This window comes from Benincasa hispida, chromosome 3, assembly GCF_009727055.1.
Source record: "Benincasa hispida cultivar B227 chromosome 3, ASM972705v1, whole genome shotgun sequence".
NCBI classification, from domain to species: domain Eukaryota; kingdom Viridiplantae; phylum Streptophyta; class Magnoliopsida; order Cucurbitales; family Cucurbitaceae; genus Benincasa; species Benincasa hispida.
In genome coordinates, this window is record NC_052351.1 from 6,693,915 (window position 1) to 6,701,253 (window position 7,339).

Here is a 7,339-nt window from a genome sequence, read left to right on the forward strand (position 1 = left end):
AGAACCATAAAAAATCCCTTTTTTTGGAATTCATAAACTGGTCTAAGTTAATTCAACAGCCTCCCTATGGATTCAACCACGATCTTACCACTTTCCTACATTTGCATATAAGTCTTGGATCGGTGAAAATAAATTATCTTTGCTCGGGTCGGGAGCGGTTATGACACGCTAGTCTTGGAGTCCGAACAAGAGTCTCTGTAATTGTGCATCTATTACAGATAACTACTGCATTGTAATTGCTTATCATTGATATTAGTGAAGTTATCTTTTCTAGGCATCCTACCCCCCAGACGTAGGTGATTTACACCGAGCTAGGCTACCAATCTCCGGTGTTATGATTATTTCTTCTTTCTACATTTTTTTATAACTGTCTTGTGAAATGCTATAATATAAGTCATAAGATTGTTAACGTACAGTAAATATCTCCTTATCTTTTTTTTTCACACAAAATACATGAGATTTTAGATTTAATTTTTATATCATTTTGATTAAGTAAGAAAACTCAAGGTGTACAAAAGCAATTAATTCTCTAATTTCATAATATTGCACGAAAACTTATATGGTTGCCAAGTATAAAATTTAATAAATTTAACCAAGCCAATATTACAATAATGTGGCCTTAGAGGCCTCAAAATTAGGACAACTTTCACACACATACAAGCAAAAGAGAAGGACAAAACAAACATAAAGTTTAATGCAATTGAAGTAAGTTAGTTGTAAGATTGTGTGGCATGCATAGAGCAGTGAATTGAGGATGAGTATATGGGCCTTGTAATAAAGCATTGGCAATTAGCCTATATGTTGCTTCTGTTAAGTGCAAACCATCCCAACTAGCATACTTGGAAGGATCCTCACACATTGTTTTTGTTTTTGCTTCCAATCCATATGTCCTACCTTTCTTCAATGTTTCATGTGTATCCACCAAACAAGCCTGCAAGTATTTGTCAATCCTGCATTACACATTACCAAACACTTAGAAACAAATGAATCCCAAATTCATTTTGTATTGATTTTTTCTTGAAAATTTGAAAAACATGTCTATGTCTATTTAGTAATGTTTTTTTTTTCTTGTTTCTAAATAAGTCCAAAACGATCTCAAAATACATACCAAAATTTTTTGGATGATTGAAGAAATGCATGGCCGAATTGTAATAATCTGCATATATGACTTGGACATTTGGATGTCGAGTTCGAATTCGATTCAATTCTTAGAGTATTGATTCAGCCAATCCAAACAACCATTTTTAGAGTATTGGATTGAAGTTGAATAAATTTTGAGATAGGTTGGGATACATCCAATTGAAAGATTTCCAGGAACCGTTAAAGTTTGTACACCTAATTGAATCAACTCCTGCAACAATCAAATTGTAGAAATTTCTTTAGAATTGGATTAGTAAATACGATATTAAAGAATAAGATATCATATTCATAAGGTAATTGTTGAACCAATTGCTTTAACCACCAATGGTACGAGTGATTTGATTTCTCCAAAGCTATGTCGATCGAAAAATGGATAATTGTAATCATTGCCTCCTATTTCTTCCACCACAGAGCGAATTTTTCACGATTTTTCTGCATCCTGTAAATCAAAGTGAAAATCAAATCATATCTAAGCTTCCATTTAGAAAACCTAAGTTAGGAGACATAAAATTTAGGTTATCAGTCTATTATTAAGGGAGAAAATTAATGAGAAAAATGGCTTCAAAATGTTTCTGTTTACATATATTTCCAACTTTCGGCTTTTGAAGAATACTTTAAAATATTTTTCGAAACATCACCAAGCTGCATACAAAAATTTAGGTAAAAAGAGGGAAATAATTTAACAAGAACCAACGTTACCAACTCGTCTAAAATATTAGAATATTTGCAATTTTTGCAAATATTGCTGGTGTTTTGCAAAAATATGACGATCTTTGAAAACCCATTTGGATTGATTTGAGAAAAAATATTTTCCAAAAATTCATTTTTATTTATATACTTTTGACAAAAATGGTTGAAAATATGTTTCAAAAGCTATTTTGAGTGGTTGCCAAATACTTCAATTTTTTCCAAAATGACTTATTTTTTAAATTAAACACTCAAAAATGCATTTTAAACACTCTTAGACTTGTTTGATAATCATTTAGGTCTCATTTGGTAACCAATTCGTTTTTTGGTTTTTATTTTTTTAGTATTAAGTCTATTTCCTTCACATTTCTTACAATGATTTACATCTTTCTTAAGTATAATGGTTGAATTTTTAACCAAATCTCATAAACAAAAACAAGTTTTCAAAAGCTACTTTTTTTAGATTTCAAAATTTGGCTTAGTTTTCTAAACCATTGATAAAAATTAGATAATAAAGGAAGAAATTAGGAAATTGAAGTATTGTCTATAGACCACAAAATCAAAAATTAAATGGTTATCAAATCGGACCTTAATTTTTATTTTTAGCTTTTGAAAAGCAAACTTACAAATACCTCTACAACCTCTAAATTTTTTGCTTTGTTATCTACTTTTATCCATGTTTTCAAATACCAAGCTAAATCTGGGAACTAAAAAAAGTAGTTTTAAAAACTCGTTTTTATTTTTAGAATTTTGCTAAGAATTCAACTTGTGCACATTAGAAAGATGCAAACCGTTGGAAGAAAATGAGAGAAAATAAAACTTAATTTTCAAAAACAAAAAATTAAGGTCATGTTTGATAACCATTTGGTTTTTTGTTTATGTTTTTTAAAATTAAACCTATTTTATCCACATTTCTAATAATAATTTGTATATTTCTTAAGTATAATTGTTCAATTCATAGTCAAATTCTAAAAATAAAAGCAACTTTTTGAAATCTAATTTTTTTTAATTTCAAAATTTGGCTTTGTTTTTTAAATCATTAGTAAAAAGTATATAACAAAGAAAAACATATGAAGGTGGAAATAATATCATAAGCTTATTTTTCAAAAACAAAGTGATTATAGTCTAAAAAACGAATAGTTACGGCCTTAGTGGTTGATTTTCCCCCTTTTCTCTTTTAGCAATACTTGTTTCCACACAATTTTTTTTTTAGAGAATTCCGTTAATTCCCAACCTTCCGCAAAACCATATTTAAATTTTAAACAAAATTTAAAAAATTATTGTTTTCCCATATCAATTTTTGGTTTGGTTTTTTAAAATATATTTAAAATTACATCATAAGACAATAAGACTTTAGAAATCGTATTTATAACCTTAACTTTCAAAGACATAAAACATAAAACAAAAAACAAAACAGCATATAACAAATTAGGTATAACAATAATATATCATCATTCATATGAGTCATAGAAGACATATTTAGGTTATGAAAGATAGACATCCCATCTAAAAGCTAATAATACAACACAATACAATTCAATTAGAAAAAATGATACCCAGCAAAGAAAAATAAAGTATGTCATTGGTGTATTATTAGGAAAAAATAAACTTGGGTGTAGTTCGTTTTTTATGCAGTCCAAAAAATATTCAATTACAATTGGTCATGTGACAATTTTCTTTTTAAAAAATAATTATTTTAAATTTATTTTTAGTATGTAATGAAAAGGGAAGCATAGATTAAGTGTAGTCAAGTTGTATGTAATTATTGTCCTATTATTAATACATTAAGGATGTATTTGGAATACATTTTCAAATATTTAATTTAAAAAATAAGTCATTTTAAAAAAAAATTAGAATGTTTGGTAACAATTCAAAATAGTTTTTCAAGTATATTTTAATATATTTTTATCAAAAGTGTTTAAATAAAAATATTTTTTAAAAAAAATAATTTTTTTCAAGTCAATCCAATAGGTTCTAACTTATCATATAGTAATGACCGATGATAAGTGAATGTACTATAATAGGGCAATGATTAGGTATAGTTAGACTACACTTAGTCCATGCTCCCCTTTTCCTTATAAAATTTTTTTCAAAAAATGAACTTTTTCTTTGAAAAAAATTATCACATGACACTTTCATATTGGTTGGTATCTGACCACACAAAAGATGAATGAAGTTGGGTTGCTCCCAAATTTCTTTTGTATCGTACAATATGTACATTAATAGTTCTGTATATATTATTGGTTAGGATCGGTTGTTCATTAAGGATATATTGATCTTTTATTTTCTTCTACCTCGGTTGGAACTTCGTATTATTCTTTTCTTGCAAATTTGAAAAGTGGTTGTTGCTACCATTCTAAGTAATTCCTAATAAGAGTATTAACAATAGAGTCTATTATGTTATGGTTGAATGAGAAATTTTGGACCAATCACAAGTCACCACATTGTTTGTTAAATTAACGACGAATTTCTAAATCATTGACTTTGGGTCCAATTAGAAGTTAACACATGTCCCGAATTGAATTGAAGACAAGTTTCGATGACGTCACGCGGATGAATCAGATGAGATCAAATTCAATTTGATATTATTATTTAGGCCTAAAGTCCAAACTACAAAAAATGTTGAATTGGACTCGAATTCCAGATCAGGCCCAAAACCAACTAATTAGACCCAAGGGTTAGGCCCATGGACCAACCAAGCCCACGAAGCCCACCTGAGAACTCTATAAATAGAGAAGTTCTCTTCATTTGTAAAGGTAACATTTTCTACACTTAGAAGACCCAGAGAGAGTTCATTAACAAGCAGAGGACTCTCAAGACTCCTAAAGCTGCACTCCTATAAGGCAGAAGACCTTTGAAGACACAAATACTCTTCCAAGACTTTTACTTCAAGCTTTCAAGACTCCTGAAGCTGCACTTCTATAAGGCAGAAGACCTTTGAAGATACAAATACTCTTCCAAGACTTCTACTCCAAGCTTCCAAGACTTTTACTTCAAGAACGTTCGGTGCTTTCCTTCTCCAAGTCAAGCATATTCACTCAACTGAGAGAGAATCAGAGGATCAAATATTAGAGATCGAACCACATCGCATCAAATCAACTCCAACATCAACACCAACTCAAGTTCAACTCCACAAAATACGTTTCTCTGGAAACCTCGTGCGAACAAATTGGCACGCCCAATGGGAGCTCTTTACCTCTCATCTCTTTCTCAGCATTCAAACAAGCCAAATGACACCAAAGAAAGTTGCATCCAAAGCTACTGTCGCAAGCAACACTTACATAAGCTCTGTCATCACGGAGGAAATCTAGGGCCAGCTGATGGAATTTTCTAAAGGCGAGATCGTCATCAGAGAAAATCCCTTGTTTGAAAACTATGCTTCTGTTACTGATCTATCAGAGAAAAAATCACATCTTGATGTAGTGTCTATCATGATGACTGACATAACGACTGAGTCAACCATGGCAGAGATTGAGGTAAAGATAAACCTCTTAATGAAGGCTGTAGAGGAGCGAGATCATGAAATCGCTGCTTTAAGAGATCAGATACAAGCTCGAGATACTACTCAATCAAGCCTAGCACCCACGATGAAAGAAATCGAGAAGGGGAAGACCGTGCTACAAGAAAGCCAATCGCAACAGTCAGCCTCGGTGGCCTCTTTGTCAGTCCAACAACTATAATACATGATCATGACCTCCATAAGAGCTCAATATGGAGGGTCGGCCCAAACCTTCTTCATGTATTCCAAGCCATACACTCAGAGGATCGACAACCTGAGAATGCCTACTGGATATCAACCCCCAAAGTTCCAATAATTCGACGGAAAGGGCAACCCAAAACAACACATCACCCACTTCGTAGAAACATGCAAAAATGCGGGAACAAGAGGAGATCTACTGGTCAAACAGTTCGTCAAAACCCTCAAAGGGAACGCTTTTGACTGGTACACAGACTTAGAGCCTGAGGAGATTGATAGCTAGGAGCAACTTGAAAAAGAATTCTTGAATCGCTTCTACAGCATCAGACGCACTGTCAGCATGATGGAGCTGACAAACTCCAAACAACGAAAAGGGGAACCAGTCGTCGACTACATCAATTGATGGAGAGCTCTGAGTCTGGATTGCAAAGATCGACTCACCGAGTTGTCTTCTGTGGAAATGTCCACGCAGGGTATGCACTGGGAACTCCTCTACATCCTACAAGGGATAAAACCTCGTACATTTGAGGAGCTGACAAAACGTGCTCATAATATGGAGCTGAGCATTGCCAATAGGGGAACTAAAGATTTCCTAGTCTCTGAAGGGAGAAAATACAAAAATGATGCCAAGAGCACTGAAAAGATCGTGAGTAGTGCCACAAAAGAATCTATGGTCGTTCATGTGACCCCGCTAAAATTTTCCTCCAAAGAAAAACAAACAAAATTTGAAAGAAGGCACAATGAGGGCGAGAAGCATCGTCCAACTCTTAAAAAATGACAAGAGAAGGTTTATCCATTCCCTGACTCTGATGTGGCAGATATGTTGGAGTAACTACTAGAGAAGCAACTTATTCAGCTACCAGAATGCAAGCGACCGGAACAAGAAGGAAAAATAGATGATTCTAACTACTGCAAGTATCATCAGGTCATTAGTCACCCAGTTGAAAGGTGCTTCGTGTTGAAGGAACAAATTATGAAGTTGGCTTGTGAAAAGAAGATTGAGCTAGATTTGGATGAAGTAGCTCAGACAAATCACACTACAGTAGCGGTGACTTCAAATGTTCCAATACTGTCTGTGTCCCATGCTCAAAGACAAAGTCCCATCCAGTTTGGAGAATTCGAGCCTATAGTTGTTCGTTTCCAACAAGAGATTCAAACAGCAAATTCCGAAAAGAAAGATGAGCTTGTTGAAGATGAAAACGAAGGGTGGATAGTAGTGACTCATCGAAAGAGAAGACAACCAAACTCCACCTAAAAAGAGTTGCGTTCCTATCGAAGCTATAGAAGAAGAAACAAAACTCATAAAAAGAAAGACAAAAAGATGACACGGAAGCCTAAGCCTGCTAAGAAAGAAGACAAAGACTTCCCTCAATTCCAACGGCTGGAAACTTCGGCAGAATTTCTCCCAAGAAGCTTTCTCAATAATCATCCAGAGAAAGTATCAGAAGTTATTGCATGTCACACTGTCGGTATAGTGGAAGTCGACAACAATCATGTGACTGCTGAAGAAGTCAAAGACTCAGAAGAACTGAAGCAAAGAACTTTTGTCTTCGATCATATTAAGCTTTCAAGTGCTCGATCTTCAGTCTTTCAAAGATTGAGTATGGCCACGGTAGGAGAAGAAGACCAATATCCAATGACTACTTCTGCTCGAACTTCAGCCTTCAAAAGGCTAAGTATATCCACATCAAAGAAAGATCAACCTCCAGCATCTGCTTTTGATCGTCTCAAGACAACAAGCGATCAACGTAAAGGAAGGATGAAAATCTTGAAGCCAACGTCATTCCATGAAGAAAACAACGACGAAAAGATTCA

The 7,339-nt window shown here is 33.6% G+C and overlaps 1 pseudogene; it reads right to left on the reverse strand.

Moving 5' to 3' along the window:
• Positions 1-691: 691 nt before the first annotated feature.
• LOC120073421 overlaps positions 692-7,339 on the reverse strand; it is a 12,433-nt pseudogene continuing 5,785 nt past the window's right edge.